Source organism: Trachemys scripta, chromosome 1, assembly GCF_013100865.1.
Source record: "Trachemys scripta elegans isolate TJP31775 chromosome 1, CAS_Tse_1.0, whole genome shotgun sequence".
NCBI lineage: Eukaryota > Metazoa > Chordata > Testudines > Emydidae > Trachemys > Trachemys scripta.
Window position 1 is genome coordinate 121839436 of NC_048298.1, and position 27470 is coordinate 121866905.

The window sequence follows — 27470 nt, forward strand, 5'->3', positions numbered from 1 at the left end:
TATTGTGAATTTTCTCCCCCCCCCCCCCGCCCCATCTAATGGCTTGTTTATCATTATGAGTTTAGAGGTAGATCCACCCATGTTTAATTCAGGAGGCCACAGTTTGCCCACTTTTTGGTAGCTGTGAACTGCTGGGGTGGAAAAAATATTAAGCCCTCTATTTTCATAAGTGTCAACTATTTTTTCTGTCTCAAGTTAGATACCCAAAAATTGTGCCCCCAACCCAAGTTAGCAGACACCTTTGAAAATGTAGGCTTAAATGACCAATACCTGTCTCCCAGTTCTCTGGCAGCCAGAGAACGTTAGTACTACAGTTACCACCGATTCAAAATTCATGGACAGTCACAATTATCACAGGCTTCCAGGGTGTGAGATAGATCTATCTTGGCCCAGACTGTGATTATACGGTGTGGTGTGATGTCATCAACCATCAGAGGAGCTGCTGCCACCATCCAGCTTAGGCCATGTAAACTACTGTTAATGACAGTGATAACCTGCTGTTACTACTGTTACTTTTGATTTCTGCCATCCAGTCCAGCCCCCTCAATTACATAATCTGCAGAGGGCTGGACTGGATGGTACTCCTGCTTCAGCTTCTGGTATTCATGCTAACTCCCCTCTTTCCCCCAGCCCGGAGGGGGGGGGGGGAAGGGAAAGCCGTTGACACTTCTGCTCAACTTGATTATTAGCTCTTCAGAATGGTCCCCTAGTGAAGTCATTGCTGTGGGAGGAGGGAAGGTACATAAAATTGAATGGCTCCCACTACATGAGTCTCAACTTTGTCTCTGATTCTAGTCCTCTTTCCCTCTCACTGATGTATCTTCATAGATAAGAGTAGAGTCTAAACCTAGCTCTTAGGGGGCAGGAGGGAGGGAACAAAGGGCATGTCTACAGAGCAAAAGCTATGCATGGGCAACCTACCGAGGCTAGCTTGAATCCAGCAAGTGCGAGTAAAACCAGAGGTGAAGCCAGCACAGTGCAGGCTTCAGAGTAGGCTAGTGATCCAAAAACATACCCAGGGTCCATGCTGGGCTTGTATTGCCTGTGCTGTGCTGCCTTCACTGCTTATTACCCCTGCTAGCTTGGGCAGGCTAGCCATGCACAGCTTTTGCCGGGCAGACATAACCTTAGAGTACAGTGCCTGTTTGCCTAGTGTTTTAGCTTTGTTGTTTCCCTGGACATAATTTATCCTTGGGAGGCCATATTGTTGCTATCACAGGCATTTGGTAATTTCTAAATTTTTCTTATTTAAGCTGTTTTTCTTTCTCTTGGCTGTATTCTTCCTCTGATATAGTAAAAAGAAAAAAGGGAAAGGGAACATCAGATAAAATTAAGTCACCTCTGGCCTGGTCTACACTATGGGGTTAGGTCGAATTTAGCCGCGTTAGGTCGATTTAAAAATGACCCCGTCCACACAACCAACCCCATTCTGCTGACCTAAAGGGCTCTTAAAATTGATTGCTGTACTCCTCCCTGGCGAGGGGAGTAGCGCTAAAATCGACCTTGCTGGGTTGAATTTGGGGTGGTGCAGACGCAAATTGACAGTATTGGCCTCCGGGAGCTATCCCAGAGTGCTCCATTGTGACCGCTATGGACAGCACTTTGAACTCTGATACACTAGCCAGGTACAGAGGAAAAGCTCCGGGAACTTTTGAATTTCATTTCCTGTTTGGTCAGCATGGCGAGCTCAGCAGCACAGGTGACCATGCAGTCCCAGAATCGCAAACGAGCTCCAGCATGGACTGAAAGGGAGACACTGGATCTGATCGCTGTATGGGGAGAAGAATATATGCAGACAGAACTCCAATCCAAAAGAAGAAATGCAAATATATTTGTCAAAATCTCACAGGGTATGTTGGACAGAGGCTACACCAGGGACACACAACAGTGTCGCGTGAAAGTTAAGGAGCTCAGGCAAGCCTACCAGAAGACAAAGGAAGCAAACGGTTGCTCTGGGTCAGAGCCCCATATATGCTGCTTCTATGAACAGCTGCATGCCATTCTAGGTGGGGACCCTACCACTATCCCACCACTATCCGTGGACACCTGCAAGGGGGGAGTCTCACGGAACACGGAGAAGGATTTTGTGGATGAGGAAGAGGAGGAGGAGGAGAACGCGCAGCAGGCAAGCGGTGAATCCGTTTTCCCCGGCAGCCAGGAACTTTTCATCACCCTGGAGCCAATACTTCCAAGGCAGGATCCCTGACCCTGAAGCCGGAGAATGCCAATAGTTTCTGGTGAGTGCACATTTGTAACTACAGTACAGGGTTTAAAAGCAATAGTGTTCATGGTCACCTGGTTGAAATAGGAGAATTTTTGTAAGGGAACAGTAAAAGGACCCCGTTCATGCTGGGCTGTTTCCGGTTGGCTAAAAGGGATCATCCTGGAGAATAACCACACAGCGGGGGGAGGGGAGGCGGGATCATCCCGGAGAATAGCCATGCAGCGGGGGGAGGGGAGAAGGGATCCTCCCAGAGAATAGCCACGTGGTGGAGTGGGGGTAGGTGCATGCTGCATATCTACCCGAATACTGCAGCCCCTCCTTTTAAATATGAAACCCAACCCATTGCTCGCTCTGGGAAAGGGGGGCGCTGCAGTTTGAAAACATTCCCACGTTATGAAGGCGTAAGAAGCCAACCCAATTTTACTCTCCCTTTTTATCTCCTCCCAGGTGCAAATGTTTCTACGCTCTCCCATCATTTCCATCTCTGTGATTATCGCAGATTAGAAGGCGAAAAAATGCACTCGCAATGACATGTTTTCCGAGCTGATGCAGTCCTCCCGCACTGATAGGGCACAGCTTAATGCATGGAGGCATTCAGTGGCAGAGGCCAGGAAAGAATTGAATGAGCGCGAAGAGCGGAGGCAGAACGCGATGCTGAGGCTATTGGGGGAGCAAATGGACCTGCTGAAGCATCTGTTGGGGGAGCAAACGGACATGATGAAGCGTGTTTTGGAGCTGCTGGAAAGCCAACAAGAGCACAGACCCCCGCTGCATCCACTATATATCCGCCAACCCTCCTCCCAATGTTCCATAGCCTCCTCACCCAGACACCCAAGAACACGGGGCGGGGTGGCTCCGGGCTGTCATTCAAGCAGTTTGATTTTTAGTGTGGCTACAATAAACAATATGGCCTTGTCCTTCCCTCCTCCCCACCCCACCCCGGGCTACCTTCTCCGTTATCTCATATTTTTTTTAATTAATAAAGAAAGAATGTATGGTTTCAAAACAATAGCTACTTTATTTTGAAGGGGGGAGGATGGTTGTCTTACAGGGAATTAAAATCAACAAAGGGGGCGGGTTTGCATCAAGGAGAAACACACACAACTGTCACACCGAAGCCTGGCAAGTCATGAAACTGCTTTTCAAAGCCTCTCTGATGCGCAGCGCGCCTAGCTGTGCTCTTTCTAATTGCCCTGGTGTCTGGCTGCTCAAAATCGGATGCTAGGCGATTTGCCTCAACCTCCCACCCTGCCATAAACGTCTCCCCCTTACTCTCACAGATATTATGGAGCACAGCAAGCAGCAATAACAATGTTGGTTGTGCCGAGGTCTGACCTAGTGAGCAAACAGCACCAGCGAACTTTTAAATGTCCAAAGGCACATTCTACCACCATTCTGCACTTGCTCAGCCTATAGTTGAACTGCTCCTTACTACTGTCCAGGCTGCCCGTGTAAGGCTTAATGAGCCATGGGAGCAAGGGGTAGGCTCGGCCCCCAAGGATAACTATTGGCATTTCAACATCCCCAATGGTAATTTTGTGGTCTGGGAAGTAAGTCCCTTCCTGAAGCTGCTCGAACAGCCCAGAGTTCCTAAATATGCGAGTGTCATGCACCTTTCATGGCCATCCCACGTTGTCAGTGAAATGTCCCTTGTGATCCACCAGTGCTTGCAGCACTACTGAGAAGTACCCCTTGCGGTTTATGTACTGGTTGGAAAGGTGGTCCGGTGCCAAGATAGGGATATGCGTTCCGTCTATCACCCCACCACAGTTAGGGAACCCCATTGCAGCAAAGCCATCCACTATGACCTGCACATTTCCCAGAGTCACTACCCTTGATAACAGAATGACAATGATTGCATTGGCTACTTGGATCACAGCAGTCCCCACAGTAGACTTGCCCACTCCAAATTGATTCCCAACTGACCGGTAGCAGTCAGGCATTGCAAGCTTCCACAGGGCTATCACCACTCGCTTCTCAACTGTCACGGCAGCTCTCATCTTGGTATTCCTGCACTTCAGGGTGGGGGAAAGCAACTCACAGAGTTCCAGGAAAGTGGCCTTATGCATGAGAAAGTTTCGCAGCCACTGTGAATCATCCCAGACCTGCAGCACTATGCAGTCCCACCAGTCTGTGCTTGTTTGCCTGGCCCAGAATCGGTGTTCCACTGTATCGACCAGCCCGACTGCTGTCATGATGTCCCCGTGCTTTCAGGAACGTCTGTGTCCATGTCCTCATCAAAATCCTCCTTGTGCTGGCATCTCTTAGCCTGGTTCTCCAGGATAATGCGCAAGGTGTTTACAATGCTCACAACAGCAGTGGTGACAGTGAGCTGAGCGGGCTCCATGCTTGCCGTGGTATGGCGTCTGCAGGACAGCAGGAGAGCAGAGTTGCAGCGGAAGCGGTGGATGACAATGGTTAGCAGTCCTACTGCACCATCTGCTGACAGCAGCACCCAGGACACAGCAGCAGTGATGGTGAGCTGAGCTGAGCGGGCTCCATGCTTGCCATGGTATGGCGTCTGCACGGAAAAAAGGCGCAAAACGATTGTCTGACGTTGCTTTCACGAAGGGAGGGGTGACTGACGACATGTACCCAAAACCACCCGCAACAATGTTTTTGCCCCATCAGGCATTGGGAGCTTAACCTAGAATTCCAATGGGCAGCGGAGACTGTGGGAACTGTGGGATAGCTACCCACAGTGCACCACTCCATAAGTCGATGCTAGCCAGTGTAATGAGGACGCACTCCACTGACTTAATGCGCTTATTGTGGACCTATGCAATCGACAGTATAAACTCGATTTCTAAAAATCGACTTCTATAAAATCGACCTAATTTCGTAGTGTAGACATACCCTCTGTTATGAACTTCTCTTTTAGGCCTCATCTACCCACAATACGGGTATAGTTAAAGTTGTATAACCCTCCTAATGTGGATGCAGGTATAGTGTTATGAAGATAAAGGAGAATAATGATACCCGTGTAAATTACTGTTATACCTGTATAAGTGTGTCCACACTATGGCTTCTACTGGTATAAGTATATTGTAAAAAATCACACCCCTACTGACATAGTTCCACTGGTAAAACTTTTAAGTATAGAATATGCCCTAGGCCTTCCTCTTCTGATCAGGTGCTGAGATAGACTGTATATCTTACCATTAGCGGAGAATTCTGATAAAACTTTGACTGGAGTAACTCCAACTCATCGTAGGATTATTTTTAATCCACTGGTATGATGTTTTTCCTTTGTGAAAACCAGGCAAGATTAAATACTTATGACTCAAAGTTACAACATCTGGATGATATCATTCTTTCTCTTCCCCACCCCTCCCCTCCCGCTAAGAAGCAGTTGCAAATTTGCAGTACAAAATAAGGTCCCAATACTCAGAGATTTTTCCAACTGGTTTGGAAAAGGGGTGGAGTGGGGAGGGAACTGGAAAAAAATCATCCAAAAATGTACGTTTTTCCAACAGCTCTATTTATTAGCACAGACCTTCTACCTTCTAGGCCCCATACGCACCCTCAGCTTGGCTGTAGTTGCTGTGCTCCTGCCAACCCACCTCAGTGCACCTCATACTCATAAGGACACAATTTTCCCCTTAGACTTGTGTTCAATTAAGCTAATTTTTATAGTTAACGCCCTCTCCCCCTTTATATGCAGCTATTCTTTGACTATTGGGTCACTGAGTTAAACTTGTATCAGGTTTGATACTGCAGCCCTCATCATGCAAAATGCTCATCTAAATCAGTGGGAGTTCTGAGGATATAACATACAAGGATTGTAGCATGAGATTTGTCATCTGTATTCTATAGTATGTCCTTTTTTCTTTGCTCCTCTGTAAGAGCCAGATAAATGTGTGCTGCTCTCACTGATTTAAAGGGAAGAATTTGGCATTAAAGAGAAGACTCTGACTCTCTCTCTCTGTGTAATCTTTGCTTTTTTTTGGTTTGTTTATATCTGTTCTTTTTTAGTCACTTTTGTATGATGCTATTACAGAAGTTATTATTAATACATTAATTAATAAGGCTGGAACCCCAGTCCAATAAGGTACTGATGTCCCTACACTTCCACTGGAATCAATAGGAATTGAGAAGTGAGTGTACAACACACTGCGGGATCAGCTGAAACAACTATAGTTTAAAACAGTGGTTCTCGAGCAGGTTTCAGGGGGGCCGCCAAGCAGGGCCAGCATTAGCCTTGCTGTGGCCCAGGGCAGAAAGCTGAAGTCCCACCAAAGGGCTGAAGCTGAAGCCAGAGCAATGTAGCTTCATGGGGGCCCCTGTCGCATGGGGCCCCAGGCAATTGCCCTGCTTGCTACCCCCTAACACCGGCCCTGGCTTTTATATGCAGAAAACCAGTTATTGTGGCGCAGGTGGGCCGAGGAGTTATTATAGTATGTTGGGGAGGCCTCAGAAAGAAAAAGGTTGAGAACCTCAGGTTTACAAGACTGCTGACGTGCCTTTAATTTAGAGCAGGGATCGGCAACCTCTGGCACACGGCCCATCAGGGAAATCCGCTGGCGGCCAGGACGGTTTGTTTACCTGCAGTGTCCACAGGTTCAGCCAATCGCAGCTCCCACTGGCCGCGGTTCACCATTCCAGGCCAATGGGGGGCTGCGGGAAGTGGTGTCCAGCACATCTCTTGGCCCGCGCCGCTTCCCGCAGCCCCCATTGGCCTAGAACAGCGAACCGCGGCCAGGAGGAGCTGTGATTGGCCGAACCTGCGGATGCTGCAGGTAAACAAACCATCCTGGCCCGCCAGCAGATTTCCCTAACGGACCGTGTGCCAAAGGTTGCCGATCCCTGATTTAAAGGCTTGTGATATTGCAACGTGATGTAGTTTAACACCCAAAATTACAAACGCTGCAAAAGTTTGACAGCAGGATTCATGGCACAAGCATTCCTTTTCACAGAACCATTAGAAAAGGTAGGAAACCTAAGTATATGGTACCAAACCTCCCAAATGAGGTACAATTAGAGGTGGCCACGACTTGCAGCGGATTTGCTTTGCACAAAGCTTAATTTAGTATAGATCCCCAAAGGATTTCTTTTGAATTTGGGGTTTGATGTATCCAACAACTCAAAGTAAAACCATCAACTATCATTTAGTTTCTCATTAAAATCATGTGAAATCACGATGCATAGCCATAAATCTGGTTGGGATTGTTCATTATTAAATCTTAGTAAATCTCTCAATGATCCTGTTCTTGATATTAAATTTCTAGTGAAACCCAAATCTAGGTGAGTTTTGCATGACTTTGAGTTTCATAACACAAGTTTTGCATTCATCAGTTGTTTCTCCAATGTGTTGTACATTACTTATAGTTTTTGCTTGTGTGAAATTACCACTACACAACTGATTGCAAAACACATTCAAAACTCTGCAAAAGAACCAAGCCTATCAGACAAATGGTAAATCTACATGGTGAACATGGATAGACTGGTTGACCTGCATTCCTAGCTCCAGCAAGCTTCTGGCTAAACTCATGCCTTTCCTTTAAGAATTTAATATCCGACTTAGTGTCCTTGTGATATTACCATTTCCCCCCCAGCAGTAACAATTCAACAGTTCAGCAGAGCAGAAAGCAGTCTAATCACCATGTTTGATCTCTCCAATTGTTCTGCAAACTAACTTACAGGCTGAACAAACAAGGTCATCAATGAATAACCAAAAAACAGTAACCACCCCTCTACCAACACGCATCTTTGCACACACAGGATTCACTGCTAGTTTCAGTTGTTTCAAAGCACCGGTGACTCAGCATCCAGTCTTTTTAGCGCAGTGTTGTGTCCCATTGTCTATATCAGCACCTCTGACCTAACTCATGAAACACAACAGACCCTAATTTAAGTGGTTGAGAAAGGGAGAGTGAAGGTTGAGTTGGTGGAAATTTTTTCAACAGAGCAGTTTTCATGCAGGAAACATTTAATGGGAATGTATCAATTTAGTGAAAAAGTATTTGAAAATTTCATTTTGATAAGGTTGAAGCGCTTCCTTTCAACTTCAATATGATTGGTTCAATAGTTCCAATTTTTATATATAAATATGGAAATGACCTTTTTGAAGAGCTACGTATCAAAAAGGTCATTTCCATATTTCCAAAACTATTTTCCCCCAGAAATTTTGTTTGTAGGAAATTTTGACTTTTTGCTCCAAATCGGGGATGAAAGGGAAATTTCGGAACGTCAGGATTCTTCGCGGAATGGAACTTCTGAGTGTCCCGCGGCTGTAGTTAAGAGCATGGGACTCAGTCAGTTTGCATGTTACCGTGTTGGGTCTGGAAGGGGGAATCTGGAGAGCCACCCTGTGGTTTCTTTAAATTGGGCCAGGAAGCAGTAGAACAAAAGGAGAAGCCGATCCGCGCTTCCCACACTTCTCCTGCTCCTCGTGGCGTCTTGGACAAACTCTTGAGGGTGTGTTTTTTTTTTTTTTGCTTGCGCTCTCTCTCTCTCTCTCTCTCTCACTGTCTACGAAGCGGATGCTGCTTTCCAGTCTGCTCTCTCCACCCCTTACCCCAAGTCCTGGCAGGGCGCCAAGTGCAGGCGCAGCGCGTTGTGCATCTCAACTACTCCCCTCTGGTGACTGCACCTTCCAGTGCGCGCAGCAGCAGCAGCAGGGGGAGCGGGGAGGAAGAGAGGGTGCTATCATCACAGCCCACCGCCACAGAAATCCAAGGGGGAGAGAAAAATGGCAGCAAGATGCAATAGCTGCCATAGCCCAGGCGGCCTGTGACCGCCATGCAGGCGGCTCCGGTGGACGGACTGGCGCTCTGTTCCTGCTGCCTCCCACCCACCCGCAGCCCCTCTTCCTCCGCACGTACAGAGCGGCTCCCCGGCTTGCGAGCGCACGCGGTGAGTGGAGCGAGGGGGTGGGTGTCTCTGCTCGTGTCTGTGTAGCTGGCACATTCCTGCAGAGCCTCCCTGCGCGGCTGTGTGGGGGGCCAGGCTCCGCGTGGCTGCGAATGGCGGGGGAGCTGAGCTCCCCTCCACCCGGGCAGGGCTCAGAGAGAGGGGACCCCCGCCCCACCACCGCTTCGGCCAAAGGCAGCAGAAGCAAGGCAGAGGGGGGCCATGCCTGGACGGGGATAGCTCTGGCTTTATAGGCGCTGCTGGTAGGTTATTTTGTCCTGTGTGTGACTTGTAGCTATTCTGAGGGGTGAAGTAAAGGGTAGAGAGTTTAAATGGGAATTGCCTGAATGGGCCAGCAGCGGGGTGAGTGATGCCCATTTAGGGGTATTAAAAGCAAACGCTGCTGCATAACTTATTTTAGCTTTATCCCTGCACATGCAGGTCTCATCAACAACATGCACCTTTGAGTGACAACAGCGTCCAGCCCCACCCTAAGCCCAGCAGCTACAGTGGTCCTGTGATTTCTCTTGGTAGGGTTATCCCGAGTTCCTGTAAATTTCTGATTGGTAACAGGTTCATATGAGGATATAGACACGAGGCGCTAGGCTAGGGGAACCTTGATAAAATGAAATAAAACGATCTGGTTTGAACAAGGAAATGTTTTGGTGCCGTCAACAATGGTCTCTAGGGAGATGTTTGATTTTTCCAAACCCCAGAGACCCACTGAAGGCAAATACATAAATTGCACCTGTATGTATCCTTTCTCAAGGGATGACTTGTTAAATACTTGGAAATCACCTAATTGTAGCACAGTTAGCAGGACTTTAGACAACGGGTTTGTTGTTCATTGAGAGAGATTTGGGTATTGGGAAAAAGTAGTTTTGATCTTTTTTTCTTTTCTTTCTGAATCATGTATTTCTCCAGAAAATCAGAAGAAGAAAACACCTTTTTTTCCCAAGTGGAAACTGCATTTTAGCTGAAATGTAGTGGGAATTCCTAGTCTATTCCAAACTGTGCTTAGAAACTAATACATAGTCCAGTGGTTTAATGATGGTGGTGGTATCTCTAATGTGTTTATTGACAATGTTTAAGTTTTTGAAATAAACTATGCAATAGAAAATAAAGCAATAGCATTGTGAAACCCTTATAACTTAGCCATTTAATATACATTTTAATCTATTTTAACATTCCCATTTTGGTGGCTTTTTAATAGTATGTATACTAAGTAAGGAGTTTTAAATTAGAGAGATTTATAAAACCTTTATACATTAACTAACATTGTCTTAGAGATATTCAGCAAGATTTCTGGTTAATATTTCTGTGCATTCTATTATTTATAGTAAAACATAGTTTTAGTAGTTGCTTTCCCAATACGTTTCTGTGAATGCTAGGTTGATATTTAGCCCTCATATTTGCTTGCCAACATGATGTTTTAACATATCATATGAATATAGAATTCATGTATTTGCAGTCACCTTTCACATCAGAGATACATATCTAAAATATAACTGAGGCTGATACACAAAAACATAGTAGTTTTGTCCCGATAACATTCTTCTTCTGACTGGATTTGACTATAAAATTCTCTTCAGTGGGTCAACTCCTGTAATCTGTATCCACATGAGTGAGATCTATATGCATGAGCAGGAATTCACAGGATGGAGTTGTATATTTCCATTTTTGTGTGTGCAGTTATTGATAATTTTGACAAGTTGTAATAAATCTGATAATTTTATGAAGGTTGAGTGATTTAATACTCTTCAAGACCACATTAATTTGGGGAATGTCTGTGTTTTAATATTGTGAAATCACCAATAGCAGACAGCCTTGGAAAGGGCAAAAAGTGCATCAAGGAAATGATTTAGCCTTTATAGTGTTCATAATTTCCAGCCAGCATGCTTTTAAGCATTTCATTTTAAATTACAGGAAACAATCAGTGATTACATTTACCGACACAATGTTTAATAAACAAAAGATACAATCTGTAGTAGTCTAAGAGTAAAGTGTTGATCTTCATTTAGGACAAATGGTGAGAGAGAAGATGAAAGGTAAGAAGCCTTTTATCCATTCAGAAAGGGAAGGGGAATGTCAGTTGATTAGCCATTTTTCTTGAAATTGGAATTAATTGAGTAGTGCAATATAAATTAGCTATCATAATCAATACGTGTGGATTTTCAGGATATAGTGGGATTAGTGTATTATTATAAAGGTATACTATAGCCACCAAGTTCATGGAAGGACAGTGCTGTCTAGTAAGAGTGCTCCTTTTTCATTACTACATCTCTTAGGTAAAGAAAAGCATAACTGAAATTTAATTCCAGAAATAAACTGAACAATACACATTATTTTATAGTTTCCCATAGTAATCTATTAATATTTTACTTATTATGAAACATGGATTGATTGGGGTGTGATGTTTGTACCACTTACTGCTGAATGGATAACTTGATGCTTAGTCTTCCGTTCTCTCATTAATAATCTAATTATAGGAAGAGGCTGGAAAGAATATTGAATGAAGAGTTGTTCCCAGTGGACTTGCAGAGGAAGTCACTTTAAAGTAGAACAATATTTTAACAATTCTGGCCATAACTTCTTATTCACAATCGGCCAGATTTTCAAAACAGCTCTGCTCCCATTTTAGCACCAAAATAAATGGCCAGATTTTCAAAAGAATTCCTCTTATTAGGTTCTCAGCTCTTTTTCTCTCTCTTTTTTTATTTTTAAACATGGCCATAAGTGCCACAGTCCGAGCTCCTCAGTGTAGCACAGAATTTGGCTCCAATTTGTGGGTGCTTTGCTCTTGAAAAACTGCCCCTAAGCTTTTTTGAAAATCTGATCCCACAGTTGTAATCAATTTCCCCCCTTTACTAATATGTATTCTGGAGGAGACTCTTTTTTTAACAGGAGGTAGAATTGTAGGAGTGAAATATAGCAGCGGAAAAGAAAGCCAGTAAAAGTATTTTAATTTTTTATGTGGAAAGCCAGCAGATTTAATGTTCTATAGCTATACGATAAACGCTTATGAAAAAATATTAGAATTGTAATAGAAAATGTAAGAAGCGCTTAATCACTGAACCAAAATAATAGATAATGAGAAAAAATAGCCTTTTCCTGCTTTAACTATACATTTGAGGGAATGCTGTAAAGGATAATAATTGGGGGGAAAAAAATAGATTGATCCAGATCCTGAAACAATGCCAATTTAGACCAACAAAGGTTCTGGCCTAGTTTGAGTTTTCTTCGCTTTAGAGCAGTGGTTTTCAACCTTTTTTCATTTGGGGACTCCTAAAAAGTTTCAAATGGAGGTGCGGATCCCTTTGGAAATCTTAGATATAGTCTGTGGACCCCCAGGGGTCTGCGGACCCCAAGTTGAAAACCACTGCTTTAGAGCATCAGTTTTCCTAGTTAATAAACTAGCAAACCAAAAAAAGGTGTGGCACCTCTGAAGAACAAAACTGAGTATTTTCATTACATAATTGGAAAACTTTAGAAATTATGGAACAGATTCTGATCTCACTTATCCCCCTGTAAATCACAGTGAGGTCTACTGTGAAATTACTCTACATTTATAGTAAGGTAAGTGAGTTCAGAACCCAGCCCTTCGTGTGGAGAACTAGCATAGTTACATTAGAAGTAAAGCCACTGGGTCCTATTTTGATTTCATTGAAACCAGTTTTAAACTGATTTAACACCATTATTATCTTCAGGCCAGTTTCTTCTGGTTTACACCCATGTAAGTAAGATCAGGAATTATTTCAAAAGTTCTGGTCACAATCACTTGATCAATTGTACTCTCTTTATTTTTAAGGTTGTATTAATGTTTGCTGAATGACGAGAAATGGTAATTATCTGCCTAGGTCTGTGGTCCAGTAATTAATCAGAACTCACTGACACTATGCACAAAGAGCAGAAATGAAAATTGCTTACTGCATGTCTGGAAGTATGTCCTCTGTGGGGTGTTTGCTTTTTCTACAACTTGTTTGTGGCATGAAGATTAATTAGCTAAATTCTCTTTGAAGATGAAAAATATAATATTAGGGTAACTATAATTCAGAATTGTTATTAGTTTTTATTAAGGGAAACTGGTTGTGTATTCACTAGTTTGAAGATCAGAATTTAACATTCAGGCTACAGATGATTGTTAAAGGATGTTTAAATTGTGTATTGAAGTGTGTGCAGAATGGCCGGTTGATGTCCTCCACAGAATCAGACCATTAATAAGGACCAGCTTGTTTCTAAACCATCTGGTGCTTTTGGAATTTGTGTGTGTGGCATGGGGGTAGAATGGAATTGAAAAGGGGAATTGTGGTGTAAGGTAAGGTTCTGTCATTGTTCCTTTAGATCACCATGCAAATATATTTGCATTTAGAGTTTCCAGGCAAGCCAAAATGTAGGACTAGTACTGAATGCTAAATGAAATCTGACAGCTAAATCAGAACATGCCACATAATGATCTTGGGATTTCCTTACTAGAATAATCTTCTGAAAATTTTTGCTCAGAATGAATATAGCCCTGGTTAAAAGCTAGTTCAAAACAATGGCAGGTGGAAAAAATGAGGCTGGAATTTTATTCTGTTTTAAATCTTTCTCCTCTTCAAAGGTGTTTACACCTTTGTTACCTTTCCTGTCTGAAAAACGGGGGTAATGATACTAACCTCTGTGGCAAAGCACTTTGAGATCTACTGATGAAAAGCAACATATACGTGCTGTATGTATGTATGTATGTATTTCCTTGTGATGGCTGGAAGATTCACACAGGTTGTAGAAATGAAGACCCATCTTCGCTCATCAGTCAGTCATATAGTGCAGGCAGCCACAATGCACTCCTTTGTGTTGATCAGGCTGAAACACAATCTGCCTGAGAGACTGAAGGATGATTTGAAGCTTATTTTGATTAGTGAGAGATACATCACTACATAAAATCTCTTACTCTGTATGCGTGCACAAATGAAGCAGCACATTTTTATGGGAAACTTGGTGGTGTATCTCCTAGATCAGAATAATGTTTCTTTGCAGTCTTGTCACCCTCATGCAAAAACCAAGATGGTGACACTGAAAAGGGTCCGTTTTGTTCTTTCATGCTCAGAACTTCAGTCTGTGGATATTTCCATTGAGAAACAACATAGAGAGACCTGAAGTGAACTTAAGGGTAGAAATAAAGGCACAAAAATAACATTTGAGGAAAATTAACACACATACTTAATGTGAGGGAATACCTTGGGAAATAATAGTACTGAAAGAGTCCTGAGGGTTATAATGGAGAACAAATTAGGCATGAGTTTGCAATACAATACGGTGGCAAAATAGGCCAATGCAATTTTCCATCACATCATTATTGTGAACTAGGGGGACAACAGGCTCTACGGGTTTTGAGTGGATGCATTTGGGACTCCATATTAAATTCAGAGCACCTGAAGATACTAGCAAATGGAAGGCATTTGAAAAAAGATCAATAACACTGGTTAGGGGACTGAAGGGACTGATTTATGAGGAAAGATTAAAAAATGAATCTGTATAGCTTGACTAAGGTGATTGAGCGGAGGCAGGGACTGAACAGTTTACAGTTTGGGATATAGATACTAAAAATAGAGAGAAATCATTTAGCATTGTATAAGGGGGTAAAATTAAGATTAATGGGCTAAAAAAGAAAATTTAACCTGAATGTCAGAAAAGCTTCCAGACATGGTAATTATTCAACTGTGGAATAGTCTTCTGAGGGAAGTGGTGGTAACCTCATTGCTTGGGATATTTAAAAGTAAACTGCATAGAACTCCGGAAAATATACTGTAGGTAATAATAGAATCCAATGTAATGACACTTCTGGCTAGGTCATCTTTGGGGACTGAGCTGGAGACTCTTTACCTAAAAGCATAAGCCTCTACTGCTTGAGCTAAATGACCAGATTCACTAGCTTAGAGGGAGTAATAGACTCAAACATCAATAGGTGGCTTAATCAGAGACACGGTGTCATAATGCATTAGCAACACTTGCAGATGGAGGGGATGAACCAATAGATACAGAAAATATCTAACTCCTAAGGTCCTATGACTCAACAAATGTATGTTTGCTTATATAGCTGGCAATTGAAATGGGTGTCATTACTCCATATAACAAATATTGCCTCATCATGTGTCCCCATTTGGTTTTCATTGGTGGGAGGAAAGGGGAAGAGAAGATGCTATATAATGAGTGGTTACTGAAGGTCAGGATTGAGATACACAGTGATTCTATTCTATCCTTTGCCCCAAGTAGAATTCTATCACTTGAAGAAAATCTAGAAAGTAACTGTTTCTTGAGCATCTTACTCCTTTAAGTTTTGCCAGTAATGGCAAAAGGAGCTGAGTGATACTGTTGGATGATACCTTTTCCTTTGTTGATTCCTTTATAAATTAATCTTTGTATACTTGCTGAAACTTGAGAAGCAACTTTGATAGATTCAGAGATTCCAAGGCCAGAAGGGCCCACTATGATCATCTAGTCTGATTTCCTGTATAACACAGGCCACCGAACTTTCCCAAAATAATTCCTGGAGCAGATATTTTGGAAAAACATCCAATCTTGATTTAAAAATTGTCAGTGACAGAGAATCCTCCATGACCTTTGCAATTGTTCCAGTGGTTCATTACTTTCACCGTTCAAAATTTACACCGTATTTCCCCTCTGAATTTCAGCCTCCAGCCATTGGATCGCATTATACCATTTATGCTAGATTGAAGAGGCCATTATTAAGTATTTGTTCCCCATATAGATAGACTGTTTAGACTCCTCCCCAGTTTTACAGAACCAGATGATTCAAAGTGTCAGTTAAGAATCCAAAGGTTGGATCTAGTCTTTTTGAGCTTTGTCTATATGGATCAAAATTGGCTTTACATTATGCTTCTGAAATAAATTCTCTAATTTATATAATCCCACTCTGAGTCAGTTTTCCATTGCACAACTTGTCCTTTTATTATTATTAAATAATTACCCTGCGTAGACATGCTCTTAAGTGTTTGTTTGTATTTGACTTTGTTTTATATTAGATTTTGCTGGATCTCTTTTTTGCATGCCTTACTGTGGGATTTGTTGATTCTGCTCCAGGGTAATTTTATGACCACTAATATTGTGTATAGCTATGCATGCAAGATAACAAGCTAAGGGTAATTGAAGTGTATTATTTCAGAGTGTAAAATGATTGTCATGCGGGCGGGAAGGAAATTTTCCATTCTGTGTACAACGTTGCACAACTTGTTGGATGCATTGTGGTTTCTTTAAATTTCTTTGAAGCCTCAGGACTGGCCCCGGCCAGCAACAGGATACCAGACTTATATTGGTCTCATCTGATATAGCAAATTGTATATTCCTGTGTCTTATGCTATTTTAGAGGCAATTTTTTGGCATTGGTAATATGCTGTTATCTGTCTTGCCCACTGTCTACCTTTATTGAGTCAAGTGGATTCAGCTTCCTTTCTTGGGCGTATTCAACAGCAGCCTTTGGGAGATGTGGAATTGATATCATCTTGGTACGACTTACTCTCCCTCATATGCTGAAGTTAAGTGGCTCCCATTTTGCTAGATCTTGTGAAGATTTCTGGGACTCATGAGTTCTAATCCCAACTCTCTAATGGATTTACTGTGGGACATGAGATTCTGATACCTTTACTCAGGGTGGGTAGCACTTTACTTCACAAGTGATCTCTTAGACTTCAGTACAGTCAACTGAGACGTAATATACTATTCAATATGAGTAAGAATATCAGAATCTGGCCCTTAAGATATCTGAATCTGGCCCTTCAGTTGGTCCAATGAAAGATATTATGTCACTCACCTTGTCTCTTTTATATCCTGGGGCCGTCATGGATAGAACACTGCATGCAATTTTCCTACCCAACAGGAGTGCTTTAGGATTAATCAATGAATATTTGCACAGCACTTCAATAATGTAAAGAGCTAAGTGTTTCTCTTTCTATGCCATAATTACTCCTTCCCCTGCCCTTTTGTAACATTCTGTCTGCATTAGTATCTGATACTTTCCCCTTATATAATTAAACAGACAATGCATGTAGAGTGGATTGCTTCTTTGTTGATTATTTATTCTGGATCTCAGGGCTCTTAGCTGAGGAAGACATACACAGATCTCTAGGAATGGAAGGGGAAATCATCCAATTTAGAGAGAGGTCGTATCATAACATCTGAATAAATTGCACACCAATGCTGCTCTTTTACAAAAACAGATCTCATTTCCCATGAACATTTGAAATTCTAAAGAGTCTAAGCAGACAGGGTATACCTTTCATCTGTCTGCTTCGGTTATGATGAGATGCTTATTCTCACACACATTTTCGTAACAATCTCATCCGAGTGACTGGCTCGTGAATGCTTAGGGTAAGTATTCCCCTACTGTGATCTGGCTTGATTGTTTTGGGTTGTTTTTTTAAATAGTTTATCTAGTTAAAGGAGTATCAAATTTTACAGTAATAAGATGAAAATCACTAGTATGCACACCGATCTCCTTTTGCTGCATATTCTTGGCCTGAGTTATGCAGAAGGTCTGACTAGAAGATCATAATGGCCTTAAAATATATGAATCTATGAAATCATGAACAATTATATAGGTCTACTAATGTTACTGATAATTGCGTTGTTGAGCCTGGACTGCAAGGTGTATGGAGCATTCTGTACCAGTCACTGGAGGCTACTATCTGGATTATGATTTTCTTATTCAGAGTCACAGTTTCAGGTGTGGAAACAGAGATGCTTGAGCCCAGGCCCTCTTCTCATCACTCCACACTTGATTATTCTTCAGTTTTGCATTATAGTTACGCTTTTATTATAGAGAGAGAATGTGATTCCACTGAGATTTGTTTTCATCAGTCAGTATTAGCATGTCCTTTTAAAAGGACAATAGAAGAACCCTGTAAGCATTTTGCATTTGCATGCTCTTGACCAAATTCTGTGCTGCCTAGCACCCTATACAGTCCTATTGACTTCAGTGGAATTTTATAACATCTAAATCAGTGCAGAACATGCTTTGTGGCTAGAGGTTGCCTATGCTGTGCTGGTGCACTTGGCGGGAAGAGTGAGGAGGGGGTCTGCTACTCTGCTGATTCATTCACTAGCAACTCCAGAGGGGCATTTCTGGGCCCCAGCCAGCTAGTGTGGGTGCTGCCATCACCAGTATATGCTAGATGGGGCACACACTGCTCCTTTTCATAACAGTGGTGAAATGCACCCCATTGCACGTCTGGTGTATTCTGCCCAGTCTTTCAGGATTCCCAGAGCAGTGGACACATCTAGTAGAGATCCTGCTGTACCTCACTGCTGTACCTCACTTACCAGGGAAGGATTTGGCCCATAGGACGCCAAAAGGAAATGACACATCTTTTAAATCTGGTAAGCTGAGACGGGGGTTTATACTCATTTTCACTGCTCAGCAGTGCACAGACAGGGGGCTGCTTGATCTAGTGTGCTAATACAGCCTTCCATCCTGGATTGTCTATGCAAATTCACACTTAGGGTAGGTCTACACTTACCCGGTAGTTCGGCGGCGAGCAATCGAACTTCTGGGTTCGACTTATTGCGTCTTGTCTGGACGCGATAAGTCAAACCCCAAAGTGCTCGCTGTCGACTGCGGTACTCCAGCTAGACGAGAGGAGTACCGCGGAGTCGACGGGGGAGCCTGCCTGCCGCGTGTGGACCGAGGTAAGTTCGAACTAAGGTACTTCGAACTTCAGCTACATTATTCACGTAGCTGAAGTTGCGTACCTTAGTTCGAATTAGGGGGTTAGTGTAGACCTGGCCTTAGATAGCAAGGAGGTATGAGCTAATATGGTCTTAGCTTAGGTTTTTTTTGTGGGGTGGAGGGGGAGGGGAGTGGACATTTGTCCATATAAAACCATCATACAGCTGGCAGCCAGTGTTCCAGGAAAAAATCCTACATTGGAACTATAGGGGTGTCGCGGGTTGGGAGAACTAAGGTTCACTTGTAGAGCTTAGTATGTGCAGGGTGTATCTTTGGTATGTATGTGTATTTTTAGGCAGTGTGGCTTAGTGGGCTGAGACTCAAGAGACCTCGGTGCTATTCTGGCTCTGACACTGGCTTGCTGGATGACCTTGGACAAGTCACTTCACCTCTATGTGACTCAGTTGTTCCATTTGTGAAATGGGATAATAATACTGACCTCCTGTATAACCATCTTTAAAATCTATTGATGACAAGTGGGGTTGTATTGTATGTGGGGTGCTGGCACAACACCTGTTTGTGCTGCCACTAACTAACTATTGTTACCTTGTTCCTGGACACCAAAGTCACATGCCCACATGTAAGTAAATGACTCACAGACTTTAAGGTCAGAAGGGACCATCATGATCATCTAGTCTGACACACCTTTAGTTTAGGCTTGATGTTTAACTACATCATATCTGTCAAGCTGTGTTCTGTACATTTTCCTGTCTGCCTGTATGAAAAAGGCAGTAACGCAGTGAATGTTGTTAACCTGGCAGAGTGAAGAACAGGAAATACAATGGAATTAGTGTATTTAGGAGAAAATGATGACATGTCAGAGGTACAGTATGCTGTGCTGAAAGCAAGGTGAAAGCATAATGGGACTGGGCAATTGTCATGCTATAAAAGTCTGGAACAACTTTTTAAGAAAGAGATAATCGCTTGGTTGAGCTTTAACAAGCAGCCCTGTGTTTTGTTGACTCTGTAACAAAGCCCATATTTTTCCTTCTTTGAAAATATAGTAAAAAGCCTTAGGCATAGTAGTGACACAGATTCCTTAGAGAGACTTCAGAACAGCAGTCAGTTTAATTTTTCATTTATTTCCCTTGCTTATTAACAAGAATCCATTTATAGTCCTGAGGGTGTTGGTGTGCAGCCTCTCTGAATTGTTGATTTGGCTTTGCATTGCTAATGATGCTGGAGATGCGTGTAGTTTAATTCCAAAGCTGCTAAGAAAGATTTTAATGGGCTGGGGGACATAAGTGCTGTGTTATATGAATGCTGAGAAAGCACTGGAGTTGGGGTAATCTGAATGTATGCTGTGCAGTATTAGATTCTCTCTCTGTAGAGTACTACCTTTGTATTTAGAATATCTAAGTGCATTATTTAATTTTATATTATTTTGTTCTGGGACCTTAAGCAGAACTATGTGCTTTTTTTTGGTTGCTTATGTTGGAAATTCTACTACCTGGTGCTGATGCCACAAGCACCGGTTGCTGCAGCTGATCTGTGTTTTATTTCCCAATAATTCACTTCTTTCCATTCCAGAATTGTAGATGACTTTAGTAAGGTTTTGTCCTTTTTGGCTATACTTATCTGTTGTCAATTTTATGGAGGTGTGATGGCGTAACAATATAAATTATAACACCATGTGATTTAGGATGCCAGGTCAGCCTTGGGTGTTTTGTTGGGGATTGTCTTCAATAGACTTTTGTACTTCAAGATATTTAACAAGATTGTAAAGGCTAGTCTGGATACTGCCCACCCGTTTGATCCAGTTTTGTTCTTTATCCTATGCTGATCCTCAGGTTTAAAAATTATTTGTAGCCTTGAGGAAATGTGGATAGTGTCCACACAAGTATTTACAAACATGTTACCTAGAGCTGGTCGGGAACCAGATTTTTCACTTCACAGGTAATTTCGTGACTCCAAAAAAATTTCCATTCTGAAATGGGGAAAAAAAAAATTAAATTTCCTGCAAAAAGCTATTCCAAAACCAATTAGCTTTTGGGCAGTTGAAACATTTCATTCTGATTTCAACTATTTTAAACTTAAAAACAAAAAATATATATATAAACCAATGAATTTCATTTTGAAAAGTTGTTTTGAAAGAAAAAATAAAACTGTTCCATTTTGACATTATGGAAATCCTTTGTTTTGTTTTTTCTGAACAAACTTTTGTCAAAATTGAGAAGTCTTGAAATGTTTTGGCTTAGATGAAAACAGCACTTTTTGTCAAAAAGCTGTTTTGATGAAAATTTTTCTGACCAGCTCCAGTAATAACTACACTGAGTTAATTGGCAGTCAGTTAATACAAGGTACAAAAGTCTAGTGAAGACAAAAAGAGACACAAAATGGGGGAGGTAATATATTTTATTGGACCAACTTCTGTTGGTGGAAATTACAAGCTTTTGAGCTACAGACCTCTTGTTCAGTGAAGACAAGTCTGAAGTCCCTGGCAGTTGGGGCAATGATCCCAGGCTCTGGGAAGGAAAGGTACAACATGCATTGCATTTTATGACCTCTTAGCAACCAGCTTGGATTGCGAGCTTTAGATATTGCTCTCATTAAGATACCTGTGGTACCTTAGAAGATGGTCAGTAATTTGTTTAATGCATGCTTAGCTCCTATTTAGATTCTAGCTCTGTAAGGCAGGGTCTGTCTCTTTTTCTATTTTTGTACAGCAGCTAGTAGAGTTAGGCCTTGATCCCTCATTGGGAAATCTAGTGATACTGTTAATCAAATAAGAAATAATATTTGGCTCTCTTTTGGCTGACTAAATACAGCTGCTGTCTGCGGCCCAAGGATCATATAAGGACTGCAGTAATATGTAGAGTGAACTGTCAGTGGGCTTGATTCATCACTACATATCTACTGTTTAACACCAATATAATTTCACTGAAATGGTGTAAAACTGAAGTAATGTAACTGTGAATCTGCCCAATTAAGTCCTACTGCCAGATAGAGGGCAAGCCCCAAATTTAGCATTTTTGGGCAATCACGTAGCAGACCCAACTCTAATCCTTCCAATTAACTGAGTCAAGAGTTCCCAGTAATCTTGTCACCCTGCATTTTTTTTCTTGTTTTGGTTTGGTTGTGTATCTTCATTCCTAATTCCGGAGATGGGTCTTTTCCATTTAAACTTTACTTGAAAAATTACAAAAAGAAATAAATGATTGGAAAACAAAAGCTGAAAGTCTAGGTGAGAACATGACAAGTTAATTTAATTGATACATTATTGCTCTGTTTTGCTGTCTTCTACATTCAATTCAATCTCCTCTACCACAAAAACAAACAAAGTGGAGGAGTGTACACTATTGTATGAATGATAGCCACACAACAGAAGCAATTTTTGGTTATGAGTATTCTGAAAGTCATGCTCATTTTGTGACATGAGTACCAAACTGAATAATCACCCCCTGTTCCACTGCTTGGATGGCATCCTGCTCCCATTGAAATGAAGGGTCAAAAATGGAAAAAAATTCCCACTTGCTCCAACACACTTTTTGTGAAACATGCAGGTGGGGATTTATTTTAAGACAGTATTTACAGGTAAGTCTTCTAAATTGCCCATTTCTAGATGCTGAGAATATCTGAAAGAAAAAACGGGGAGTGGGAGGGAGCAGAGCTCTGGTGTTAATTTCAGTGACTCATCCATCAGAAATCTTTTCTGTCCAAACATCAAGGGTGTGCTCCATCCATTTTTTTTGAAGAGCCAGTCTGGCTAATACATTCTTGGGGAAATAGCATTTTTCTTGTTAGCTAGGGATACTGGATTCTGGAGATAAGAGTGCCTAGCTCAAGAGAGAGGATTTCTTATTCAGGAAGTAGTAAGTTGGCCTTTTCACTGCATTCAAAATGCATGTCTCCAGTGTGCTCGCTGGCTGACTGATGCAGCATCTGATTTACTATGCTCTCATGGCTCCTTGGCTGTTCTCTCTATAGTCACATTTAATGATGTGTGTTTTGTGAACACATCTCATATTTTACCAGAGGACTCAGCAGTTCTCTTCAATCCACCAAATCTACTCATTTCAGGTCAGATTTTCCCAGGAAGAAAGTCAAATGAATGAGGAACAGATTTGTATAATCAATATTTGCTACAATTTTTAGACTTTAAATGTGACCCACAAAGGAAATTAAATGGGCTTGTGTCCCACTATTCTTTTTTCTTGTGAAGTACAGCAAAGACCTGAAAAAAATTAGTTTTCTTTTTTTCTGCTTGTTTTTTTTACATGTGAAATGCAGGTCTAGTCTAGGATGCAAGACTCTATGACAGGGGTCAGCAACCTTTCAGAAATGGTGTGCTGAGTCTTCATTTATTCACTCTAATTTAAGGTTTCGCGTGCCAGTAATACATTTTAACATTTTTAGAAGGTCTCTTTCTATAAGTCTGTAATATATAACTAAACTATTGTTGTATGTAAAGTAAATAAGGTTTTTAAAATGTTTAAGAAGCTTCATTTAAAATTAAATTAAAATACAGAGCCCCCCGGACCGGTGGCCAGGACCTGGGCAGCGTGAGTGCCACTGAAAATCAGCTCACGTGCCGCCTTTGGCATGCATGCCATAGGTTGCCTACCCCTGCTCTATGACAATGTTAGCCAGTGGGAGCTACAGTGTAGGCAAGACTCCTGAGTTGTCAGCCTTTTTAAAAAGAAGAACAGGAGTACTTGTGGCACCTTAGAGACTAACAAATTTATTAGAGCATAAGCTTTAGTGGACTACAGCCCACTTCTTCGGATGCATATAGAATGGAACATATAATGAGGAGATATATATACACACACACACATACAGAGAGCATAAACAGGTGGGAGTTGTCTTACCAACTCTGAGAGGCCAATTAATTAAGAGAAAAAAAACTTTTGAAGTGATAATCAGCTTATGCTCTAATAAATTTGTTAGTCTCTAAGGTGCCACAAGTACTCCTGTTCTTTTTGTGGATACAGACTAACACGGCTGTTACTCTGAGCCTTTTTAAACAGTGCTTTAGCTAAGCTTTCTGTTTTGCATACTGTTGGCAAAATTCTATGCCACCTTGTACTCCATGTAACCCTACTAATGTCAGTGGAGTTGCTTATCTGCTCAAAATGGTGCCAAAAATTATTCTGGCCTTGTCTTTGCTGCAACTCTCATCAGTTTTAACCCCACTGATTTTTTTTTTTTTTGGGGCTTGCTAGTATTTTGCATCTGTCGATTTATTTAATTCAAAGACTAATTAACATTTTGGAGAAGGCATCTTTGTTAAAGATTCACAACCTGGCCTTTTACTTAAGACATGAGAGCTACCAGAATTCATCCAATTGATTCTCCGGCAAAACCAAGAGAAGAGCTGACATTCCTGATATTTTTAAGATTAAAAAAAGGCAGAAAGAATAATAATAGCTTAATTAAATAAATAACCCATCTTTCAGATTTTGCATCTTATAATATATAAAAAAACTCTTATTTTTTTTTACAGCCATTTGTGAGTCACCTTCAAAGGATGATGAGTGAATGATGAAAATGCTGCATTTGGTTTGCATGGGGAATTGAACAGTAACAAATAATACTACCAGGGATGATTATTTTATGCCAAAAACCCTTTGTTTTACACATAGGAGGTATTAATCTGGTTATGTGCATTGGGAGTTTCCAGTTGATATTTCACGTTTTAGTTTTGACCATATAAAGCCCCAAGTGTCTTAAGACCTAGCTTCCTGACAGACTGCTTCTTTCATATCAAACATAATCAGAAACTCAAGCTATATCTAATATGGCTCCCATTCCCATAGTATATGAAGGCCTCGCAATTTTTAATGTATTTATCCTCACAACACCCCTGATGAAGCATTGTTATTCTCATTTTACTGATAGGGAAGTGAGGGACAGAGTGGCTAAGTGACTTGCTAAAGTCAACACAGGAAGCTTGTGGCAGAGCAGAGACTTGGACCCAGGTCTTCCAAGTAGGAGACTAGTGTCCTAACCACTGGTCTGTCCTCCTTGGAAACCTTACTGCTGTATACAAGAAGGGACTATTGGCTAGGCACTGACATTGGAACAATTTTTATAGTGGAGGTGCTGAAAGCCATTGAACAAAAGTATAAACCCTGTATATGACAAAAACCACTTCAAGCCAGGCGGTGCTGCTGCACTCCCAGCACTCTTAGTTCCAGCACCCTTGTGGCTAGGTGTTTTATGTGAGAGCCTCAAAGCTTCAGAATTCTTTGCCACCTTGTTCTGAAGTAACTAATCGGATGACTTGAGGACCTTTGAGGCATGCTATTAAGGTATTTCCCCCACAAACATTTGAAAATGGGGGAAAATCGGAAGGTGGGAAAGGGTTAATTTGAGCTTTTGGGTTGTGTAGTTTGCAACAACTTTACTGCTATACTTTAGTTATATTTGGGTGTTAATTTTGTTGTATTTTTAAGTTATATACCTGTAGCATAAGAGGAGATGCTTTTGTTTTAGTGTGGGTATAGCCATCTTTTTGTTTTTGATGGGGTCCTGGTCCTTGACTGAAGCTCCTAGGCACTACCATAACACAAATAAGAAATATAATTGAAATTAAATACATATGAGTAAAGAGTAAGAGTTGATTCTTACTCAGGATAAATAATTATGCAGTCTATTAACAGGTTTTAGGGTTATTTTTCTAATTGTCTTTGCATGTTAAGATTTGGCCATTTTCCAGAGTTGTTCTTTAAAGTGCTATGAAAGTACTGCCAGATATTAGTATGTTCTCTTGCTGAGTGCTAATTCAGCATTGATATAGTGATAACATTTGTAAAGGTTAACAATACTGTTTGAAGATAATCTCACACTCAGCTGTGCCGTCGCATATGTGTGGTTTTGGTTCTTTTCCTGTCTCGAGTTTTACTCATTGAAGATAAGCATTGCCAAACCTGGCCATGGTTCATGATCTCACTTCTGTTTCACCAAATTCCATTTCCTTACACAAGTGGAATAACTTATAGTCCAATGTGGATAACTTTGGCATTGTTAAAACTTGGACCCGGTCCCCTTTTTGTAAGCAATATAACAGATAGTTTTATATCTATGACACATAACAGAGACAAACACCACCACTACTAGGCAAACTGCTCATTGGATATACAAGCAAATGCTAACTGATGTTATCCACCAAGATAAATTTGACCTGCTCCATTCGGAGCCTTCACATTAAATTCCCTTTCGCTATCCATATTGCCCTGTGGCGGGGCGATGAGTCACCGGTGCAGCGCCTCCTGGTGGTTGTCCAGGGAATTTGCTCTTTTCCAGCCTAGAGCACCCTCTGCTGGCTGATGTCTCACCTGCCACTGCCCCCCCCCCCTTCCCAGACCCCAGTGCCCTTTTCCCCCCCAAGGGTTCTGTCTACTGCAGTACCCCCTCACTCTGGGTCTCCCCACCCTCTATCCCCACCTCGCCTCAGTGGCGACAGTCAGTCCTCATCTAGCCCCCACTCCATGGGGCAGACTGCAGTCTGTAAACCACTCATCATCAGCAAGTGGGGGTTGGACCAGCTGCCTCTGCCTATCTCGGGCTGCCCCTCTGCAGCCCCAGTGCCCTTTGTGGCCCCTTAACTCGGCCTGCAGCCTGGGGCTTTGCTAGGCTGGAGCTCCCCAGCTCCCTCTGCCCCTCCCCAGCACTGCTCCAGTCTAGGTACCCTCCTCAGCTTCCCAGGCAGCCAGGTCCTGCTCTCTCTGAGAAACTAGGGAGAGTGTCTGTCTCTGGCCATCAGCTCTCTTATAAGGCCAGCCTGGCCTGATTGGGGCATGGCCTCACCTGTGGCTGCTTCCCCAATCAACCTCTCTTTTCCCCCTCTGCAACCCTCTCCAGGGCTGTTTTAACCCTTCCAGGCCAGGAGTGGGGTGACCAACCCGCTGCATGCCCACATACTAATTTATTATTCAGAGCTTTTAGTTGAGTCTCAGAACTTCAATTTCATATGTATTTAAGACCAGATCCCCAAGGTTGTGTTCTGTCACTGGATACTATATTATATTGCTTATAGATTTCTTGTTCACTGGATTTTCAATTTTTCCTTAGCTTTCATTGATGATTGAAGGTGATTCCAAAGATATGGATACACTTTTGTTGGGATGGCAGTTCTGTCTAATTCCTGCCATCAGGATTTAATGTACTCCTTTCATCTGTACAGAACTGCATTCTTGTTGTTCTTGCTCACAAAAGCATTTTTCCTAGAAACTCAGTGCAAAATATGCTGGGAGTGTATAGTTGGCTAATTTAAAGTCAGTGGACTTGCTCCCATTTATACCAGCTCAGAATTTGGCTCACTATTTGCAGTATTTTCATAGCTCTTTTTCAGCAACTTGGAAAAGAATAATTTTGTATATTCTGCTATGGATTTGTTAAAGAAAACACAGAGGATATAATTAATCTCTTTGATTATCAGAACTTGAGGATGAGTGCCACCTTTGATTTGTTAATTTTGTAGTTAGGTTCATATACTTGTTAGTGTTTCACTGTATTCCTTCTCTTACAAAATATCTTACGTGCTTACCTGACTCTACCTTCTTATTCTTCAAAGCCCCCCCCCGAAGAATTCCTCAATAATTCCAAAGATCATCTGAGCAGCATGTCCAACTTTTAATGTAATCTAATTTTTGACCGTTTCCCCATTCATTTTAGTATTGGGCTCTGTTTTGAATATCACTAGGGCCCTACCAAATTCACGGCCATGAA

At 41.9% G+C, this 27470-nt stretch overlaps 1 protein-coding gene across 4 annotated transcripts in view; it reads left to right on the forward strand.

Annotated features, from left to right (window-relative positions):
* Positions 1 to 8758: 8758 nt before the first annotated feature.
* PRR5 (proline rich 5) overlaps positions 8759 to 27470 on the forward strand; it is a 149433-nt gene continuing 130721 nt past the window's right edge. For 2 of the 4 annotated variants that reach the window (XM_034783862.1, XM_034783881.1), the window contains exon 1: positions 8762 to 9079. The gene's annotated coding sequence lies outside the window, so the exon portion shown is untranslated. Of the gene's footprint in view, positions 9080 to 9129; positions 9340 to 27470 lie in introns of those variants that run through there. The other 2 variants (XM_034783889.1, XM_034783871.1) reach the window with 2 other exon arrangements.